Source organism: Delphinapterus leucas, chromosome 2 (assembly GCF_059928025.1).
Source record: "Delphinapterus leucas isolate spDelLeu-1000000601 "Yukka" chromosome 2, BTC_Dleu_Yukka2, whole genome shotgun sequence".
Taxonomy (NCBI): domain Eukaryota; kingdom Metazoa; phylum Chordata; class Mammalia; order Artiodactyla; family Monodontidae; genus Delphinapterus; species Delphinapterus leucas.
In genome coordinates, this window is record NC_143130.1 from 155334383 (window position 1) to 155355799 (window position 21417).

The 21417-nt window shown below is 49.6% G+C and overlaps 1 protein-coding gene across 1 annotated transcript in view; it reads left to right on the plus strand.

Annotated features, from left to right (window-relative positions):
• Positions 1 to 21417, plus strand: part of ESRRB (estrogen related receptor beta) — a 104545-nt gene that overhangs the window by 24526 nt on the left and 58602 nt on the right. The gene's annotated exons all lie outside the window — the stretch shown is intronic.

Consider the following 21417-nt stretch of genomic DNA (forward strand, 5'->3'; position numbering starts at 1 on the left):
TGGCTGTATTAGTCAGGGTTCTCCAGAGAATCAGAACAAATAGGGAGGGTGTATGTGTGTGTGTGTGTGTGTGTGTGTGTGTGTGTGTATCACACATATAGATACACACACACACACACATATATATACATATATATGTATCTATAAAGAGATTTTAAGGAATTGGCTCATGCAATTACAGATGCTGACAAATCCCAGGACCTGCGGGTCAGTCAGCTAGTCCAAAGGCCTGAGAACCAGGAGAGCTGATGGTGTAGTTCCAGTCCAAATGCCGACAGACTGGACACCCAGGAAGAGCTGCTGTTTCAGTTTGAGTTTAAGGGCAGGCAAAAGCTGATGTCCCGGTTCGAAAGCAGTCAGGCAGGAAGAGTTCTCTCGTACTTGGGAGAGGCCCTTTTTGTTCTATGCAGACCTTCAACTGATTGGGCGAGGCCCACCCACATAAGGGAGGACAATCTGCTTTACTCAGTCTACTGATTCAAATGTTAATCTCATCCAGAAACACCCTCACAGAAACAGCCAGAAAAATGTTTGACCAAATATCTGAGCACCTTGTTGTCCAGTCAAGTTGACACATAAAATTAACCATCACGTGGTCAGAAGAACTTGGGATACTCTGTATAGTATAGCTGTGTCTTACACCTTCCAGTGTGTGTTAGTATATTAAAGGTTCTGAGAAGTTCTGCAGTTAAAAAAAACCTATTTGACTTGTTCACCCAAGTGTTCTGCTTATTTATTTGACAATGATTTTTTTCTTTCTTTTATTTTTGTGGAGGTGGTGTGGGGAACAGACAAGATACCTGTTAAAATCTCATGTAACTAGATTCTGCGGACCAGGCAGTGGGAAACACTGCCCTGGAGACATTAGTTGAGACATCACTGGTCCTCAGAACTTCCTCTGCCATAACTGCATCCCTGCAAATATTTGATTTTGGCTTCTTGGGCTTCTCTTCCCTGCTCTCCCCCATGCTGTGCTGGCACAAAGGTGGCCTGTCCATGATTGGGGCTATTGTGCATGTAGAAGATTTCATGCACTATCGTGGTCAAACTGCAACCAAAAGTAAAAGGACTTAGGAGAGAACTTTCTGAGAGTTCTTAATTAGGTGGCTTTTCTTAGGTACTTACTCAGTGCTGGCTTGCTGCTAAGTGCCTTATTTATATGAATGATCTCATTTAATTGTTCCAACCACCCTTTGAGTTAGGAACTGGTATCTCATTTTACAGATAAAGAAATAGGCACGGTGGGAGTTCCCTGGCAGTCCAGTGGTTAGGGCTCCGCACTTCCACTGCAGGGAGCACGGGTTCAATCCCTGGTTGGAGAACTAAGATCCCGTATGCCACGTGGCCCAGACAAAAAAAAGAGAGAAATAGGCACAGAGTTTCCATTACTTTCTAGCAAATGGGAAGTCAGTATTTGAACGTGGGTTCTGGAGCCCACGTGCTCCAGAACCATGCCCTTTACCACCGTGCTACCCTGATTTGCAATGTGTGACTGGGAAACCTTTAGGAACAAAGGAAGCAAAGTTCTCACAGGCATGTAGTTTGAAATCGGTCTATTGATGGCAAAAGAGAAAATTGGAGAGATTAGGGAAGGGGAGGAAGATAATGCCAGTTAGGGAAGAGAGACTGTGTTTGTAAAATGTGCTCATGTTCCAGAGGGAAAGGCAGAAGAGCAACAGCCCACGGTCCCCCTTGCTGGTGACAGACAGACCCTGCTCAGCTGTGTGTTTCACTTGGAGCAGGAACGGCCTGGTGCCCTTGGAGATGATCCCTGAGAGCGCCAGTGGGCTGAGGTGGTAACAGGCAGCAAGGTCCTGCTAACCGGGAGCAGGACTTCTGGTCCAATCATAGGCCTGGCTTGGACAAGCTGGGTGCTCCCAAATATCTGGCGTGCTGTCTGCCTATCTGCTAAGTGAGCAAGGCAGCTGCATCCGATTTGGCACAAGGGTATTCCACAGAGGAGGAGCGGTGTGTGTGCATGCGTGTGTGACCATGTCTGTCTTCAGCAGTCGGTGCCCATCAGGGAGGGGCTGGCTCCTGCCACAGAGGTGCCCACAGGAGTGTGTCTGCATACTTGTGTACACACCACACATAAATGTGTTCCTGCATCACCCAGTACTTTTAAGTTATTTCAATTATATTATAAGTATGTATTATACTGTATTATATCCTTGTTAATCACCTGTCCCTCCCAAGAGAATAAAAGCTGCCTGAGGTCACACACCTTATTTTCACTGCCAGGGAGTATCCAGAGCACTGAAGTACCCAAGAAATATTATGAATGAATGAATGGATGAATGGACAGACCACTAGGTATAATCTTTTAGTAAATTGTCCTGAAATTTACACCTTCATGTGAACTGCACCCCTTCAGCAGAGCCCTTGGGAAACTTCAGTTAGCTCTTTCAGCCTTCTTCCCCTTCCCCTCTCCTTTCCCCTCCCCACCCCTCCCCTCCCCTCTCCTATCCTCCCTTCTTCCCTTCTCTCTCCCCCCCACCCTCTCCCTCCCTTCCTCCTCCTCCCCTTCCCCTCCTTCTCCCTCCCCTTCCTCCTTCCCTTCCAGCTCTCCCTTCTTCCCCTCCCTCTACCCTTCCCTCTCACCCTCCCCTTCTCCTCTCTTCTGTGCCCCCTCCCTCTCCCTCCTCCTCTCCCCCACCTCCTCCTCTCCTCTCCTCCCCCTGCCACTCCCCCTCCTTTCTCTGTCCCCTCCCTCCCTTCCCCCTCTTTTTCCCCCTCCCCTCCCCCTCCTTCCCTCCCTTCCCCCTCCTTTTCCCCCTCCCCTTCCCCTCCTTCCCTCCCTTCCCCCTCCTTTTCCCCCTCCCCTCCCCCTCATCTCCCCTTCCCTCCCCCTACTCCTCCTCCCCCTCCCTCGTCTCCTCTTCCCCTCCCTCTTGCTCAGTTTCCCCTCCAGGTCCCTGGTGCTCAGAGTCATCTCTGGCTTCAGCCCAGCCTCTTGAATATACTTAATGACGATTTTTACCTTTTTTTCTAAGAGACAAAAGTCATTTGGAACCAAGCACATGAGCTGGTTTGTTGGCCAAGTTGGTCACTAACCCAGAGATGATAAATGAGTGTAGTAGTAATCAGACTAATATTTTTTTGACTATTAATACCTTTTTGAAGACGGCCCAGCGCCCAGAGGGTGGGATGAACTGCCTTCTAAGTTTCCTCTTAAGGTGGTTTGGGAGCTTGGATGCTGAGTTTATGGGCATGACCAGAAGAGGGTAGAGTCTTCCCGGCAGTTTTTCCTAGTGAACCTGGGGGTGAAGCTCTGTGAACTTCAGCAAACGGATCCCAGAGGGGAGAGGGAAGTGGACAAAGCCCAGAATCTCCAAGGGCCTGCTTTGGTCAGGTTGGTAAACCAAGGTTAATTTAGCTCTTCTTCTCTGCCAAGCCTTCCCTCCGCCTTTGATGTGTCACTGTGGGACCTCGGCAGCGACTCCTCCCACTCTGATTTCCTCTCTCCTGGGCTTGCATCTTATTCCACCCTGTGCTCACTACCTGCCTGGGAGAGCAGCTACCCAGGAAGCCAGGCCCTTCTCCTGTGATGGATGGACCCCCACAGAGGCAGAGGTTGGCCCTGCTACCCCTGGGCATAGTTAGAATGGGACAGAATGGCTGTGCCCTGCCTCACAGACTACCTCTTTCTGGGCAGGCCCTTCATTCTGTCTACAGCGCTGGCCCTTGAGCTGCATTGCCACTTTCTGCCCAAGCTCCGGGAGCCCTGATCCTGGGGCACTGGGCACTGAGCCTGGTTTGGAGCCATTGCCCCTGCTGCTGCTCTCACAGCTTAGCACAGAGCCTTGCATGCTCCCAGCCAAGGCTGTTTGAGATCTTCACAAATCCATATCAAAGCATCCATATTAAATGCCTCATTAATATAATTTTTATTGTAAAAGTTACTTGGAAAGGTTGAAAAACATTTGGAATTTCAGGAATGCAAATAACTCATTGAATTTACAATAGACTCTGACTTCTTGGAAATCATTAAGCCAACTCAGATATTCTTACTAAAAAAAAAACAATCTAACCTACCGATTATTTTCAGATGTGATGAAATGTTTATGAATAAATCATTAACGAGGCAAGTTGACATCATGTTATGCTTTGTGGACATTTAATTAAACATTAAAAATTTTTTGATTTTGCATTTTTTTCCTTTTCATATTTGGGGATTAATAATATTTTGCATATTTCAAATATATGAAGGTCTTTGAAAAAATTCACAGGCCAGAGGCTCTGTGTATATAGAGCTGAGTGGACAAACCGACCCTGTTCCACCCTTGGGAGTTACAGGGTAGGGAAGGGGCAGGAGGGGGAGGTGGGGAAGGGGAAGGTGATGGCTGGAGAAGCCCAGGGTCTCTGAGAGCCAACTGGGGTGGAGCTAGGGCTAAGAGTCAGGGCTGTGTTCTGGAGTCTTCTCTGATTGTTAGTTGATCTCATCTGTAAAAAGGCATTGAAGCCTTGTTCTGTTGCCTGGGGTGCTTCTCCTCCAACCTTCCAGACAGCCATTTAACTCCCTCCCTCTCTTCAGTCAAGACCTTACTCAAATGTCATCTTAGTTAAAATGGTACCTCATCCTTCTCCAATATATGATGCAGTGTTAAGAAGCCATTAATACTATGAAGACAAATAAATCAGGACAAGGGAGTAGGGAGTGTCCACTGTCGTGCATTAGTTTATTTACTTGTGTGTGGTCTGTCTGGACCCTCTTCCTGAGTGGGACTGTGTTTTGTTCATGGCGGCGTCTCCAGCCCCTTGGACAGTGTCTGGCACCTAGTAACTCCACATGGTAAATACTTGTTGGCTCCATAAATGAGCGAATGAATGATCTTTGTCTGCCTGCCTCCAGTGGCTGTTAGGAGAATCAGGTGAGAAGAGATGCACTCTTCAAATGATAAACTAATGTACCAGGGGCCCCAGGAGTCAGAGCACATTTTCTGTTTGCAGAGGGCTTTCCAGGTGTTCACTACGTGGCTCACAGGACAGCAGTTCTCAAACTTCCATCTTGGTAACAGTCACTTGGAGAACGTGTTGAAGTGCAGGTTGAAGCCTCACACCCAAAGATTCTGATTCCATGGGTCTGGGGCAGAGCCCTGGCATCTGAATTGAACAAACTTTCTGGGTGATACTGATGCTGCTGGTCACCAGACCACACTGAGAGAAGCCCTCACCGAGCACTAGCTGTAACTTTCGCTTCATTTCGCAGATCAAGACAAGAACCCAGAGCCCCTGGGCTGTCTCAGGCTGGAATGCAGTGTGACCCCAGAGCCCATGGTTCCAAAGTTGGTGGCAGGCGGGAATGGGGCTGCCCCTCTGAAGGTCCCAGGGGCCTGCACTGAGAACCGTGACTCTGGCTTGGTACCCCTGGGTGCTGGAGTTCTAGTTTGCCTATTTCTTCTTTTTAGACCAGAGGATTTGGGAGCTGCCAACCACACAGGCAGCTCAGGGCGCACACCAGGTCCTGCGGGGCCAGCCAGGCCACTGGGCCTGATTCACACTCAGCCTGAACATCGATAGGGGCTGAACTGTCTTGGAGGAGCAGGTCTGGGTGCCCCCAGGAGGTCAGAGGTAACCGGTTACTGCCTGAAGACCTTGGCACGGGGCACAGAAGTGCTGGCATTGGAAGCTGAACAGCCCAAAGTGAATGAGCCCAGTGTGGATGGAGGCAGCTGACTGGCTGCTTCTCTGAATCCTCCCAGCCTGATCTGCTTGTGCAAGGGGCCCGTGAATTCCTCTGGTGCAGGCCCTGGCTGGGTGACTGTTGACACTGGCCTGTGGGTCCTGGCTGCCCAGCCCTCTCACAGACACCAGGTAGCACATGGTGTGCAGGTCACAAATGCACCAGTGATCTTCGAGGACAGGGTGTCTGGCCACAGTGACTCACATCTGCAGAGCAGACTTGGGACCCCCGAGTCATGAGGCTGGTTTGAGGGGCCATCAGGACTTGGCCCAAAAAGAGTGCAGGTGGCCGTTGCCAGAACTCTGGCCTCACTCATTGATTCGTTCTTTTTTTTTTATATATAAATTTATTTATATTTATTTTTGGCTGCATTGTGTCTTTGTTACTGTGTGCATGGGCTTTCTCTAGTTGCGGCGAGCGGGGGCTACTCTTCGTTGCGGTGCGCGGGCTTCTCATTGCGGTGGTTTCTCTTGTTGTGGAGCATGCGCTCTAGGCACGCGGGCTCGGTAGTTGTGGCACGCGGGCTCAGTAGTTGTGGCGCACGGGCTTAGCTGCTCTGCGACATGTGGGATCTTCCCAGACCAGGACTCGAACCTGTGTCCCCTGCATTGGCAGGCGGATTCTTAACCACTGCGCCACCAAGGAAGCCCCACTGACTCATTCTTTTGTTCATTCCACAAAAATGTATTAGGCACCTTCTATGAGGACACCAAGATGAATAAGACAGTCCCTGTCCTCAAGGAACTTAACCAATAAATCATGCCCCAAGGCACAAGCACTTACAGAGCAGCAAGCAGCCGTTGAGTGCACAGTGCTACACGCAGCAGACACCCAGTAAATCTCTGTTGAAGAGAGAGGTGCAGGGGAACATTGAGGAGGGAGTGAGAATGGCGCAAGGGAAGGCTTCTTCTCTAAGGACAAGGGAAAAGGCATTCCAAAGGCGTGAGCGTCATAAAATATTCGGGGAGTGCCAAGAAATTTGGTGTGAGCGGCAGTGTAGAGGAGAGAAGTAAGAGCTAACTTTTATTAAACACTGAGTCCCAACCAGGCAATGTTCTTACACATGCTCTTAACCCTCAGGCGATGCCAATGTATAATGGGAGTGATAGCAATCTCTTTAACCCTTGGAGATTGCTATCACTCGCATTATTCAGTTGCATAGCCCGAGGCCCAGAGAGGTTAAGTTAATGCTCCAGGCCATGCAGGTAGTAAGTGGTAGAGCCAGGTGTTAAACCACTCACCAACTGGTACTTAGTCAATCTGAGCCTCGATTTCTCCATCTGTAAAATGGGATACCCAGGCTTCTCTTGCAGGTTTCCTGGAGGGATTAAGAAAGCTATGCATGAATGCACATGGAAAATCTGTGAAAAGATACAAGATTCACAAAAAAAACTTGGTAGCAGGGGTTACTGTGGGGAGGCTGTTAGGGGACCAAGAATTAGGAGAGGGCGAATAACATACTAGTCTCTGGATCACTTGTTGGGCTCTAGTGTGTAAAGGTTAAGTGAAAAGGAACCTTAAGGGGAAGGAGTTGGGGTGAGGGTTCAGTCTGGGAGGAGAAAGAGAGTTGAGGCTGGTATCCCTAGAGCAGGGATGGCATTTGTCTGCAGCGGACAATCCCCCTGCACCCCTGCCCCTCTCCTTGAGGGGCAGGACACTGTGGCGACAGGCCTCCTCCTTCGTACAGCGTGTACATTTTATCTCTGCAGACTTCTTGCAGACTTGGTTTAAAGATCTCAGCTCAATACCATTAGTGTATATCTGCAGAGGGCCCTTTGTAAAATTGATTAGAAAGTGGGCTTTTGCATGTGGGGTGGGAGTGGGGGGGACCTAATCGGATTTGAGCACTAGATGGTATCTAATTCCCTGCATCTAGCAACTGGCTTGGGGACCTCCCTGGGAGCCAGGGCCCCTAATTTGGTTTGCGAATACATTAGCCAAACAAGCTGAGGGGGCTCCTTTGGGGAGAGGGTTTGGTGGGGATGAGGCAGGGAGATGGTGGGAAGGCTGAGGAAATGAAAGAGGTGCTTTCTGCGCAGGTCCTGGGTGTAGCTGTACCCAACATTGCCAAGGGTGTGCATTTTTGATGGTTTTAGCCAGTCCAGGAGAATGAAGCCAACTTTTAAAGGGACTTGCATTGCTTGCCAATTTATTAAGCCCCTATATGTATCTTGTTTTCATTTTACAAGTTTTTTTTAAGGTAATATTCACATGTATAACCAAGAAAGTCAAAGAGTTTGCGAGTATAGGCAATGACTGGTAAGTTATTCTTTCTCCCATAATCCTTGGTTCCACAGACAGCCTTCCCAAAGTAACCACTGTTACCAAGTTTTCTATGAATCTTATATGTTTTCTCAGATTTTCCATGGGCATACAGAGCTTTCTTAACGCTTCCAGCAAACCTGCAAGGGAGCCTGGAGAAATTGAGGCTCAGATTGGTAAAATGCCAGTTGGTGAGTGGCAGGGCCAGGATCCAGATTGTCAGTGGTCTGGCTTTAAATCCTGGAGTCTTTTCATGGAATCATGTACCAGTCCTGAAAAGAGAGGGGACTGCTTAAAGCTAAACCCTTGGATTTTTACTTCTCCAGCTCTTCTCTTGAGTCCACTCATGTGCTGTCATTTGGTCCACTTTTACTCAAGAATCTTCAAAACAGGATGGAAACTTGCAAGGGCATCTTGGTGGGAGGCTCCAATTCGACAGCCCTCATGAGAAGGCCTTGAGTGAATCCTTGTCTGTTTTATCAGGATATGGTGGGCGGCCTCCTTCTGTCCCCTTCCCTACCAGGCACTTGTGTGTGTGTGGAGGAGGGAAGAAATGTGTGCAAGTGGCAGTGCGGGCTGTAAAGTAAGTGTGGCTTCAGAACCCAGGGTCAGCGCCCAGCTTATTACAGATGGTACTGGTGCCAACGTCATAAGGTTCTTGGGAGGTCTGAATGGTATGATGGCATGGCACCTGGCCCATGGTAATGTCTCAGTAAATATTAGCAATTATTAGTAATACTACCTAGGTAAACTTTCATATATTACTCATCTACTCTGTACAAGTTACCCCAACCAAAATATAAGAATAGTACTGTTCTTATATTATTATACTGTTATTTACTATTACTTAATAGCTAATATTAATTAAATTATAATTCTGTTTACATAATAGAGCTTTTAAAGAACAGAATTAGTGTAATGATAGGCATACAAGAAACGCTCAATAAATGTGATTTTGCATTTTTTTCCCTTCCCTTTACCAGCCTTAAATCGAGATCTTGGTTCTCTTTTATATCCATTCTGAATCTAATTTCTCTAGGGGAGAATGAGTACAGGGGAGTCAATCGCAGTCCAAGCTGTTTGGGGGGGACTGGGAAGTGTATGGGGTAAAGGGCTAGGCTCCCTCTCCCCACAGTCTGTAGGGACCAGAAGACTTCAGCCCTGATGCTGAAGTGTAAAACCCAGAATTATGTAACAGCTGGATTACGGGGCGATTATTAGCTTTGCTTAAAGATTTTCTGCTTACACAAGGATTAGCTGCGGGGTTCCTTTAAATAGCTGGCTTTGCTAATGCATTTGTACTGCAAAGAAAGGGGGTGGGAGAAAAAAGGGGACAGGACTGTGAGGCAGAAGGTCTTCGTTCTACGCCTGCTGCGTGACGGGCATTTTACCTCGTGGAGCCTCAGTTTCCTTGACGGAAATGAGAAGCGTCTGCCCTGAGGTGTCGGCAGGAGGACCGCCAACCGCTGTGTCAAGGCTGCGCTGCACAGCTAAGGCGCCCAGCTCGAACCGCAGCAGGGGGGACAGACCCGCCTCACGCGCTGTGGGTGTGATGCACCAGCCCAGCAGATGCTCCAGAGCCCCGCAGCCGCCCCGCAAAAGCTCAGAGGTCCAGACGCCCTAACGTAGCCCCCAGGGATTTTCTGGAACTAGCCCCTGCCCACCTCTCCATCCAGATCTCCTGTCGTGCCCTCATTTGCCCCTGTCCTAGACTTTCCAGATTCCAATTCCTCGATGTATACTGCTGCTTCCCATCTGTGACTTGCACGTGGTGGTCCCGTTACCTAGAGGCCATTCCACACCCGCTTTCCTTATTGGCCTAGCGAACACCTTACTTGTCCTTCAAGACAGCCTAGAGGACACTGCCTCCAGGAAGGCTTCCCTGACCCCCTTTCCCCTGAGGAAGGTTAGACACCCTTCCTCTCTGCTTCAGGAGTCCCCGTGCATAGGCATGTGTGACTCTATCAGAACATTACTGGACACTTTACTGTCAGCGTTCACTTGCTTGTAGCTGCTACGAGCTGCTGAGATTAGGGGCAGGGTCCTTGTGTTTGACTCAGTAAACTTGTAGTAAATGAAATTTTTTTTATGTGAGGTAAATGTGCTTCATCCCCAGGCACCACATCCCCCAGGAAGCATACAGCATGTCCTTAAGAACCAAAGCCTGGTGTTAGACCGTGGGAGTCGAAATTAATCCTGGCTCTACACCAGCTCTGTGACCAAATTACTTTGCCTCTCAGGTTCCCCACGCTTCCTGTGGGACTGTAATAGTTCAGACCTCTTAGGGCTGCTGCTAAGATGAAGTAAGTGCTGCACTTAGAACAGGGCCTGGACATTGTTCTGTGTTGGGCAGTGGATTTCATTCTGGAGGGCTCTGTAATCCTGCCCCTGCGGAACCTCCCAGCCCACCCTCACCCCCTCCCACGCCCCCAACTTGCTGAGCTTGCCATTTCTCTCTCTCCCCTCGCTCCGGTGAACTTTCTCACTTCCCTCCCCACCACAACCAGTCAGCACGGAAATAATCCAATTTTACTTGATTATTAGTCATTACTTTCTGCTGCTGTTTTTGTTTATTACTTTTTTAAAGCCTTCGAGATTTAATTGAGTTGATTGATTAGCACAATCACTGATTGGAAGGAGATACTCTGTAACCCTCTCCTCCCGCAGCCTGTACCTTTGCCCAGAGAGGACCTGGGCTGGTTGTTAGGGTCCAGGGCTCCTGCCCTAGGGACGCAGTGGCATGGCTTGGTGGGCTGGGAGCCAGGCACCTGACCCTACCTGGCTGAGTGACCTGCGGTGAGTTCCTTACCCTCTCTGAGCCTGAATTTCTTCCTCTGTAAAAAGGGGATTGAACTCAGTGAGCCTTCTGATCCTTTCCTGCCCAAAAATGCTATAAAAACTCTACATCTAAGTACCACCATCCCCCGCCCCTGCCCCCGCTCCCGCCTTGGTCTGGGAATCACTCATTCATTCAGCATCACTGAGACCCTGTGCCCAGCACTCAGCCAGGTGTTGTGGGATCCAGATGTGAGTGAGACTGGGGCCCTGCCTTCCAGGAGCTGCGGTGGGGATAGCCTGACAAGCAGCACATTCCAGCATTTATAGCTTACCTGTGTCCTAAGTTCAACAGGGTTTTGAGGGGAGTCCCTAACTCTGGAAAGCTGTAGAGGGGGTGACCTCAGTGCAAAGCGAAACAAAACAGACTGTGATGGGGGGCAGTGACCTTTATGGAGGTCACCCCTCTGTGCCAAGTACTGTGCTTAAGCCCTTTCTTCTCATTTCCTCTGTAATCCTCACAGCAAGCCTGTGACTAGGGAAATGCAATAGCAATTTTACAGACGGGACACTTGAAGCTTGGTGGGGCTAAATGGCTTGCCTAAAGCCACACACCAAGTAAATGAGGTGCGAATGATATGAAAGCATGTCCTCTTTATATACTTTTCTACCATGTACAGTGTTCAATAGTTTGAGAAAGGGTTTTAAAATGTTCAGCTAATTTCCCCAAATATCACTTCTCTTTTCATTTTTTGTATATTATCTTCCACGCATACCCTTTTTATGTTGTGAATATATACATCTCTCCAGTGCAAAGGCCCTGAGGTGATGATGCCCTTGGCGTGTTTGGGGACGAGAAAGGAGGCCAGGATGGCTGCAACATGGGGAGAAGGGTGGAAGGTGAAGTTGGAAAGGCAGCCAGGGCTAGGGCATGAGGGCTTTGTAGACCTTGGTAGGGGCTGGGTTTTATTCCCAACAGGTTTTGCCATTGTCTTCCAGTTCCTGTTGTTTCAAAAGTCAACCCAGTGGATGTGACATTATTTACCAACACTGAGGTTGTTTCCAGGGGGCAGTGTGTGTGCATTGTGTGTGTGTGTGTGCACTCATGTGTGTTTGAAGTGAACACTACAGGTTGCATTTCAGGCATATGGCTTTTGGCTTCTGGAACTTTCTTAGTCTAAAGCAGTAGGCATTGAGGTGACTGGTTTGGTGATTGATCATTTGTGTGACTAGACCAGTAAGGCCAGGCTGTGACTTGTGGTGGAGAGAGGGGAAGGCACCGCAGCCAGCGGATGTGTGAGTGCAAAGGAGCAGAGCCAAGGAAGAGTAAGTCTTGTCCGGAGGCCTCTGGCCCTGAAGGAGCAGTGGGCGATGGGAAGGTAGATGCCACCTAAGGACAGTCAGCACGCGTGGCTCTTCACCTTCTCTTCAAGAGGCAAAGTTGGAGCTTTTACATTTTTTCCAGTTTTTTTAAAAAAGTAATTTATTTATTTTTGGCCGTGTTGGGTCTTGGTTGCTGCACGCAGGCTTTCTCTAGTTGCGGCGAGCGGGGGCTACTCTTCATGGCGGTTCGCAGGCTCCTCATTACGGTGGCATCTCTTGTTGCGGAGCACAGGCTCTAGGTGTGCGAGCTTCAGTAGTTGTGGCTCGCGGGCTCTAGAGTGCCAGCTCAGTAGCTGTAGCACACGGGCTTAGTTGCTCTGTAGCATGTGGGATCTTCCCGGACCAGGGCTCGAACCCATGTGCCCTGCATTGGCAGGCAGATTCTTAACCACTGCGCCACCAGGGAAGTCCCCATTTTTTTTCCAGTTTTTTAAAAGACTTTATTAGGATAGTTTTGCTTTTGCAGAAAAATTGCAAAGGTAGTGTAGACAGTTCCTGTACACCCCTGTCCAGCTTCCCCGTCACTAACTTCTTACAACGTTATCATGGTACGTTTGTCACAATGATGAAAATGACATGGGGACACTACTATTAACTAAACACTGAGCTTTGTTCAGGTTTCATTCATTTCCCACTGCTGTCCCTTTTCTCTTCCAGGACCCAGCTTACCACCCCACCCTGCATCCAACTGTCATGTCTCCTTAATATCCTCTGGTCTGTGACAGCTTCTCTGACTTTTCTTAGTTTTCATGACCTTGACAGCTTTGAAGCTTGCTGGGGTATTTTGCTTTTGCATTTTTAAACTTTCTATTTCCATCTGAAATCGTGACGTTGGGGATGCAGGAGTTGGAAGGGCCTGGGTTCAAATCCTGGCTGTGCCCCCAGCCCAGGAGGTGACTGAGGAACCCTTCTATCCTCCGTTCCTCCCCCCTTACAGTGGGCGTGAGTTGCCTCCCGCTGGGACCTGGTGAGGGTTCACTGGATGGTTGCTTAAGTGCTCAGAAATTCAGGTTTCATTTTCGTTTTCATTTCGATGGACACCTGCTGGGACTGATTGCCCTGAAGACCTTGTTCACTTCCTCTCCAGGAGCCAGGGTTGTGAAATGCCAGAGCGAGCAGGATGGCCGGGAAGGTTTGACAACTTTGTCGGAAGCTGACACTTTGCAAAGCTTTTGAAACTAATATCCTAACTTGATCCCCACAGTAACTCCATGAGGTAGCAAGATGGGTTAACCCTGTTTTATTTTATTTATTTATTTTAAATTAATTAATTTATTTATTTGTCTGTGTTGGGTTTTCGTTGCGGTGCACAGGCTTCTCGTTGCGGTGGCTTCTCTTGTTGCAGAGCACGGGCTCTAGGCACGCGGGCTTCAGTAGTTGTGGCGCACAGGCTTACCTGCTCCGTGGCATGTGGGATCTTCCCAGACCAGGGCTCGAACCCACGTTCCCTGTATTAGCAGGCGGATTCTTAACCACTGCGCCACCAGGGAAGCCCCAGGGAGTGTTTTCATTTTGTAATGTGGGTTTGTTTTTTTTTTTCTTTAAGTGATTTCATTTTTAACCCTTGAATTACCTGTGAAACTGGGATGAGCCAAAAGCTTGTGACTGGGGCCTGCTTCCTGGGGAAATCTTGGGACCAGTGGCTCCAGCTTCCCCCCAGAGGGCCCACTGTGCTACCTCCTGTGTCATGTGTCTTCAGGCCTCTCCTGCAGATGGCTAGGCTGTCTCCATTTTGCAGAAAGGGAAATGGAGTGACTGAGATCAGACAGGGCAAATGACTGCCTCAAGAACACACAGCCTTGGAGCTGGGGCAGAAGCCTTATTAGCCACTGGGCTCTTTCTACCTGGCATAATAAGAACTCAGAAGACCCTTGTACTGTTTACTATTTCTTTAAAAACCTGAAATGTAAACTACAAAATGGCAATTCCACCCTTGAAAAGGGAGCTGGAGGGCGTGTGTGTGTGTGTGTGTGTGTGTGTGTGTGTGTACGCACACTATGAGGACAGAGAACAAAGCAATTTTGACATTTAAGCCTGAGAGCCAAAATGTACCCTCTATTCCACCAAGGCACACAGAGGGTGGAGGGGTGGGCAGTCCTTTCTGAAAGGACCTCTGGGGCCTGTGGCTGCCATTCCCTTGATATTTGAGGTTCCCATTCCATCCTCTTTGAACTTTCTACATTCGGGGCTCACAGGCTGCCCCCAGCACCTCGTAGCTCTGCACAAGGATGACGTGGCCCTGGCAATTCTTCTGGCTCTAAGTGACATCTCCTCTGCGTGTCCCCCATCACCAAGGTGTGCCCAGGTTTTCAGATCTCTGAGAAGCTTAGCGTCTCACGGAGCGGGCTGAGTGTTCGCCCGCTCCCCCCTCCTCTTGGCCCTGGTGGTTGGCCTTGGGACATGGGTCACCGTACCTGGGTGATCCAGAGAAGAGTTTCTGCTCAGACCTGCTGTCTGAGTCTGTTTGTGATTCAATAACAAAACACCGTAGACTGGGTGGCTTATGAGCAACAGAAATTTATGTCTTACAGCTCTGCAGGCTGGCAAGTCCCACATCAAGGTGCTGGCAGATTCGGTGTCTGGGGAGCGGCCACTTCCTGGTTCACAGAGAGCTGTCTTTTCCCTATGGCCTCACGTGGTGCAGGGGGTAGGGGAGAGAGCTCTCTGTGGTCTCTCTTTTTTTTTTTTTTTTTGCGGTACGCGGGCCTCTCACTGTTGTGGCCTCTCCTGTTGTGGAGCACAGGCTCCGGACGCGCAGGCCCAGCGGCCATGGCTCACGGCCCCGGCCACTCCGCGGCATGTGGCATCTTCCCGGACCGGGGCACGAACCCGTGTCCCCTGCATCGGCAGGCGGACTCTCAACCACTGTGCCACCAGGGAAGCCCTGTGGTCTCTTTTATAGGAGCACTGATCCCACTTATGAAGGCTCCTCCCTTATGACCCGGTCACCTCCCATAGGCCCCCCTAATACCATCACAATGGCGGTTAGTTTTCCACATATGAATGTTGGGCTGAGGACATACACATTGGGTCTATGACACCTGCTGTCTTCTTTCTGGCTGTCGGTAGCCTCTGCCCCTCTTCCCAGCCAGACCCACTAGGAGGAGGAAAGAGTTTCTCTTCTGCCACCTTTAAAGACCAGACTGGCCAAGAAAGGGAAAAAGTAACTGTTTGGAGTCATCACACTTCTCCAGAGACAGTCCTTGATCTTTGGAAGGGGGCAGGTTGGGCAGAGTGGCTGAACCCCTCACCATTGGTGTCAGGTTGGATTAACATTCAACCTTCAATGAACCATAGAAGCTGTGTGGCCCGTGAGGCTCACCATCGGTGCCCCCATAGACTTTCCCGTTTTCCCAGTAAAACAGGACTAAAAATCCAGAATTATTGGGAGGATTAAATAAGCTTGTATGCGCAAAACGCTTCGTACATAGTAAATGCCTGCTAAACAAGATAGGAAATTTAGTATAATTACTGCGTTAAATAATACAGCAGCATTATTATTATTTTTTTCCTTTAAAGGGCTTCCACGTCTATTTTCTTACTGAGTCTTTAAAACCACCCAGGAAAGTAGGGTGGTTTTTCTTGGATCCAGTTTACCAGTGCAGTACCTGAGATGCAGGGAGTATAGTGACTTGTCCAAGGCCACTCAACAAGGCAGTGGAGGCACTGAGGCCTGACCCTGAGGTCCCTAGGGGTATCCCAGTCTGGCATACCTGCAGCCCCAAGGGCCTTTCCTGTCCGGAATGACAGCAGCCCCTGCCCCTCCGGGGCTCCCCTCATGAAGGAAAAGGACAATTTCCTGTCATCCTCCTGTCTTGCCTTCCTAGAGCAGCTGTCTTCCCCACCCTGGCTGTGACTTCCCAGGGAGAAGGGCCCTAATCCTTGCTTAGCACTGGCAGGGGGTGACTCCACCTCTCAAGCCAGTGGCAGGGCTGGTGTCATTGCCGGCAGCACCTTGGCGGGATGAAGGTTGCATTAGTGAGCAGTAATTGGAATGCAAAATAACATTTTGATCGAGCCAGCAGGCTGTTTATTTATCAGATCAATAGTCAAAATGCCCCATCTGGAGAAGTCCGCGTGATAAGTGACAGCATTTCCAAGGGCAAGCCTGGTGAATCCAGCCCCTCACTCCCAAAGGTTTAGATTAAGGAGAGCCAAGGAGCCTGGGAGTGACCCACCACTGCTTCCCCCTTTCCTCATTTTCTTCTTATATCCAGTTTATAGAGGAGACGACTGTGAGCCAAATTGTCAGAGCATACCTGCCATGGCTGGAAGGACCTGCATCCCAGAGACCTGAGGAATCATAGTAACAGCTCACGTTTATTGAGCACTTACTATGTGCAGGCGCTGGTGTCAGTGCTTCCCATTTATTGTGTCATTTAATCCTCAGAACACTTCTCAGAGGTAGGTATCTTTATATTACCCATTTTGCAGATGAAGGAACTGAGGCATGGAGAGGAAAAGCAACCGGTTGTACAGCCTGTAGGTGACAAAGCCAGGATTTGAACCCAGGTGATCTGGGCCCAGAACCCTTGTGCCTGGGCCTGGTTCTGTCCCCTCTAGAGGGCAGGGAGAGGCAGTGGCTTTTTTTTCACTTATACAGAGTCGGGGTCCTGGCTCTGAAGTCAAGGCAAGCTTTTTCCAACCTCACTTCCCACAGGTTTTCATTAATTACATTGCCTTTTGTGTTAAAATATCTTCTTTAACGTTTCAAAACTAGATTTCTTGATAAGTGGGTCTGAGACGCTAGCTTCTCTAAGTTCCTTCCAAACACATGACAGGCATTCGGGTGCTTAAAAAAATAAATAAATAAAAGTAAGAAAAATCCATACATCATAAGCAAAGCCTTTTCCACCAGGATTAGTGGAATTTGATGGGAACTGGGGGCAGGTTTCAGTGGGACTGTTGGCTGGGCCTCTGCTCTTGAGGTGCTGGCTGACTCCCTTGTCCTGACTCTGGCCCTATCTTGTTTGTGGCTCAGGCCTGTGATTGTCACAGCCCGAGGGGGGGCAGGCCTTGGGGACTCGTATCCCACCCAAATCTCAACCTCCTGCTTCATTTGTTCACTCAACAAATCTTTTCTGAGCATCTGTCGTGTCCAGTAGCGTCCTAGACAGTGGAGAGCAACAGAGAAGAAAGCAGAGGCAGCCTCTGCCCTCCTGTACGGCGGGCAGAGGCCCCGAGGTGGAAGCATGCGGTCTAGTCCAGAAACAGCCAGGAGGCCGGTGTGGCCGGCCCGGAGTGACCCCGTGGGGGAGTGGGCAGCTGCGGAAAGGACTCCTGCTTTCCTGGGGGTGTGATGGGAAGTCCCTGGCTGTCTGGAGCAGGGGAGTGTTGTGACTTACTCCCCTTTGCTTTGTAACTCACTCCAGCACTTTCTGGCAGTGAGACCCCTGCCAAGATATTTAGCCCCTCTGGCCTCTGTTTCTTCATCTGCAAAATGATGACAGGTTGTTGAAAGGAATCGCTGACCTCGTGCGTATAGTTTCATGCCCAGTGCAGAGTGAGCCCTCTGTCGTCACCATTATGGAGCTCAGAAGCAGGTTCCCAGTTGGCTGCAGTGTCAGGTCCCCACCTGTTCACCCGAGTTAAGGTGTATCTTTGTCATCTGCCCAGGCTGCCCATTGGCACAAAGACTGAAAAACTGGGTCAGGAAGAGAAATGGATTCTGGGAGCCCCAAGCTTCCTGTGTCATCCCTGCTGTGCATAAGGCCACATGGAAAGGGCCACTGCTGTGACCAGGTGATATATGAAAGTGTGGTTCCTCTCACTGGGTTTGCACACTGCCCTGCAGGAACGCACATAAGAAGGGGGTGGTGACACCCAGGAACAGCACACATGAAAGAGACTCAGGTGTGTGATTGCATAAGGAGCAGAGGGGAAGTTAGCAGTGTGAACCAAGGGCCTTAAACGCTGATCCCATCTAGGGTTGCATCAACAGAGGTATAGTATCAAAAAAAAAATTTTTTTTTTAAAACAAACTTAGCTTTAGAGGATAAAAAAAAAAAACAGAAGTATAGTATCTAGGACAAGAGAGGTGTCAGAACTGCTCTGCACTGGTCAGAACTCACCTGGAAGGCTGTGCTGTATTCTGATGCTCCTTTCTCTGAGGAGTAAACAGAGCAGATGGACTGTTCTCAAAGGAGGGCAAAATGTGTGCAGGAGTGATTCTAGGTCCAGGAGATGTGCTCCTGGTGAAGACGGGGCTCAGCAGGGAGCAGGAAGCTGCCTTCAGCAATCTAGAGGGCTGTCAGATGGAAGCGGGGGGTTAGACTTGTTCTGTAGGTCCTGAGGGAGAGAGCTGTATAAACTATAACTGAAAGCTCCAGAAAGAAGAAATATTTTGGCTCTTGACAAAGAACTTAAAAAAAAAAAACAAAAAAAAACAAAAAAGGGCTTCCCTGGTGGCGCAGTGGTTGGGAGTCCGCCTGCCGATGCAGGGGACACGGGTTCGTGCCCCGGTCCGGGAAGATCCCACATGCCGCGGAGCGGCTGGGCCCGTGAGCCATGGCCGCTGAGCCTGCGCGTCCGGAGCCTGTGCTCTGCAACGGGAGAGGCCACAACAGTGAGAGGCCCACGTACCGCAAAAAAAAAAAAAATCTAAGTTGTCCAAAGATGGAAACAGCTGCTGCCTGAACTAGTGATCTCCTTATCACTGGGGTCTTTAGCAAAGGCAGGCAGCCTATGGGACAGACCAGGAGCCCTTTGAGGTCCTGGCCTGGTCCGAGTGCCCCTGGCTGGGACAGGGCCCTGCCCGTCTACCTCTCCCTGTCTCTCTGCTATTCCTTCAACACAGAGCTCTCCCTGCATGCCTCCTTATCTGTTTTTCCTTGGGCTTCTGCTTAAATGTCACCCCTTCAGAGAAGCCTTCTCTGGCCACTGTGTCTGGACACTCCTCCACTCTGCCATCTGTCCCCGGCCCTGCTCTTTCTTCATAGTGCTCATCACTAACTGAATTTATACTATTTGGTTGTTTACTTATTGTATTAGTTAGGGTGGGTCACACTAGCTATTGTTACATACAACCTCAGTTTTTCAGTGGCTTAGCATGACAGGTTACATCTTGCTCACATAACATTTTGGTGAAGGTACTTGGCAGATCACCTTTCATGAGGTTTTTCACGGGCCCAGGCTCCTTCCAACTTGTGGCTCTGCCATCCCCCGGGGCCTTGGAGTCCCCTCCTGGAGCCTCTGCATGGACCTTGTGTGGCCTGCAGATGGGGGAGGACAGAGAGAGGGAGGAAGTGGGGGCGGGGAGGGCCATGGGAGATTTTTATGGGCCAGAGGGAGGAGTGCCTTACATCCTTTTGCCCACATTCCGTTGGTCAGGACCCAGTTGATGCACACAGCTAACTGCCAGGGAGACTGGGAAATGTGGTCTTCCTGGGTCTAGAAAGAACATGGAACTGCTTTTGATGACCTCGTGGCAGTCTCAGCTCTACTCATTATCATATTTCATTGAATCTTTGACATCATAGACACCATTATTTTTGGAACCACTAATTAAATTAAACTATGGCAAGCCATCCACTCAAGATGCATTCTGATTGCCAAGATGTTAAAAAGTGAAAAAAGGGTGTAGTTTAGAGTCAATGAAATATGGTGCTGTCACTCCTTGAGGAAAGGAACATGTCCACCTTGGGCACCAACCATCCCCAGGGCTAGAACGGTATCTGGCACACCGAGGGTACTCAAGGAATAGTAATGGGATGAATGAGGGAGGGAAAGAGCGAGTGGATGAACGAATGAGAGGGCGTGTCAGTTGGTTAGCTGTCAGAACCTCCTTGTGTGAGCTGCCACACCCGGGAGTCAGGCCTCGTCGCTCACCTGAGCAGAGGTGCTGCCGCGCTGCCGCGCTGCCGAGCAGCTGCCAACTAAGGCTCCCGGGCCCCTGCCCCTGGCTGGCACCCTTCTCTGCTGCCAGCTTCCGTATTCTTCTTTCTTGGTGTGAAGTATGACCTCGCTCACACTTGAGCTGTCCGTCTTACTGCCTCTGTCCCTGGAGAGGCAGCCGTGACACCAAGGTCTCATGGGAGAGACTCACTGCCCAGCCTGGGTCAGTTGCGCAGCCCTGGGTGACTCTGCTGGGCAGCAGGTGGAGATGCATGCGAATGTGGCGATTCCTGTGGGAGCTTGGCGTGCACACAGGAATAAGAGAGAAAGGAGGCTGGAGTCGGTTGTCAGCTCCTAGAAGAGAGGCTAGTTAGTTCTAATAGTTGGTTCTAGTAGTGCCTGAATAAGGAACCCCTTTGTCTGAAAAGGGACTTCCTCAGTGGAAGTTCCAGCATGCAGAGAGGCACACAAATGCATGATTAAATGGTGGATGGACGGATGCACGGATGGATAGATGATGGGAAGGGGAGAGGGAGCAAGACAGTCTTGCTTGCTGTGGGAATGGACTTTTTAGAGACTGAATGGAAGCCATCTCCTCACTACCAAAAAGGGCGCTAGTAACAACTGCTAACGTATTTATAGAGCACTTTTGCCAGGCACAGTTCTAAGCTCTTTTCTGTATTAACTCGCTAACCCTCAAGACCACCCTATAAGATGAATACAATAATTATTATCATCCCTATTGTACAGATGAGGAAACTGAGGCTCAGAAAGGTTAAATAACTTGTAAGAGACAGAACTGGAATTCGGACTCAGGCAGTCCAGCTCCAACCACTCAGCTCTACGGCCCAGCATCTCAGCTCCTCCAGGACTGGATGCCATCCGGAAACTGCTGAATTTGTTCAGTGACAGTAGGTGGTATGTTTATGCTGTATCACTGCTTGATATGATAAAGATCAAGTAAAAATAAAACAGATTCAAGTAGAGTTAAGATAAATTCACAGATGTCAGATCTCCAAGAGATATTGAAAGGAAGATCGCTAGAGGTGTGTTTGGGGGCATCTTCTGAAATTGTGAGCTGTCCTTCCTCCAGACACACCCCTTTGTGGTGTCAGAGGCTAGAGGTGGCCATATGGGCTAAAGTAAGAGCCATCAAGTACCTTTGGCTCCTGCATGAGGACACTCCCTTGAGAGGACCGAGGTGAGGGCTGAAATTTCGAATTGGTCTCCCCAGAGGGGGCCCCTCTTTCTAATCCACACACAGCCACAGAATGAGCCAGCAGCGGCTGCCCATTGTGGGCCGGAGCTTTGCGGGTGGACTGGGCCCTCCCAGCTGTCCCGTGGCAGCCACTTCGCTTCCAGTGGTCTCCTCCTGCTTTGGCGAGCCTCTCACTTCTCATGATGATGGATGCAGCCTGGGACATCATGGATAAAAAGCCCCGATTGAAAGGCACTAATTACCCATCATTATTTTCCATGCC